Here is a 1043-nt window from a genome sequence, read left to right on the forward strand (position 1 = left end):
TTTGTAAACAAATTCCCTATTATGACGATAATAAAGACTCAACAAAGATCAAAGGCCAGATACCATACTTACCACAATACATATATACACATTACATTAAAATAAGGAATCAATCAAAATATTAGAAATTAAAAATACTTTGTACTTGGGAAAAGAAACATATCTATATAATATTTGGAACACAAAGGAATTATAATGGAATTCAGAATATATTTATAACTGTGACCAAAAAAACACAACATAAAAATTTTAAAAGGCTGCTAAGACAAGAATTTAGGTAATATTTACTAGAACAAATCCATTACAAAATACTACACTTGATCTTAGCCAAAAGGCTGAGAAGCGATTCCATTACAAAGTAAATATAATTTGTTCTACTAGTTCTCCTGCATTGTCTTCTATAGAGTTTACTAATATTCCCACATCGAAGATTTGGTGATGGATTTAATTAAACTGGAGAAGGGATAATAGTTCATGCAGGGGCATGAACAGACCTGAGCACCTCAAATGAGGCTCATTGCTTCACATCTGCTTGGCCTGATCTGATCGAGGCCTCATCTGATTTCAGCCTTAGCTTTAGAAAACAGTGTGGCCTTTGTCCTATTTGGAGCTTACATTGCTTACTTCAAATATGTGCCAAGCATCTCTTGCCCACAACCTGAGGATTTTGTGATTCCAGACATGGATACCTGCTGGAGCTCACTTGACATTCACATATTTTTAAACTGGTACTAAGAGGGATTAATTTCCCCCTCCCCTGCTCCAGGGCAATCCTTAATCAGTAAGAGTTAAGAGCCAATAGATAAATGATTCTCCCTCTCATTGCTCAGCAGACAATTCTGAAATGCATTTTGTAAGGGTACTCAGACGTTCCCAGTAGGATTGTACACCATTACCCACAGTGGTAGCCAACTTTATAATAATCTTTTATTGGCTTTTCCTAATTGCCTTTTCCTCCTTTCCTATTTCACTCTCCCTACTTATTCATGCCTGCTGCCTGTCATTGACTTCCTAATAAATTCCCCTCAGGTGAGCTCTTGCCT

The 1043-nt window shown here is 36.4% G+C and overlaps 1 pseudogene; it reads right to left on the reverse strand.

Moving 5' to 3' along the window:
- Positions 1–252: 252 nt before the first annotated feature.
- LOC123323280 lies at positions 253–347 on the reverse strand (annotated as a pseudogene).
- Positions 348–1043: the final 696 nt, after the last annotated feature.

The sequence above is a fragment of the Neomonachus schauinslandi genome, chromosome 1 (genome assembly GCF_002201575.2).
Source record: "Neomonachus schauinslandi chromosome 1, ASM220157v2, whole genome shotgun sequence".
NCBI classification, from domain to species: Eukaryota; Metazoa; Chordata; class Mammalia; order Carnivora; family Phocidae; genus Neomonachus; species Neomonachus schauinslandi.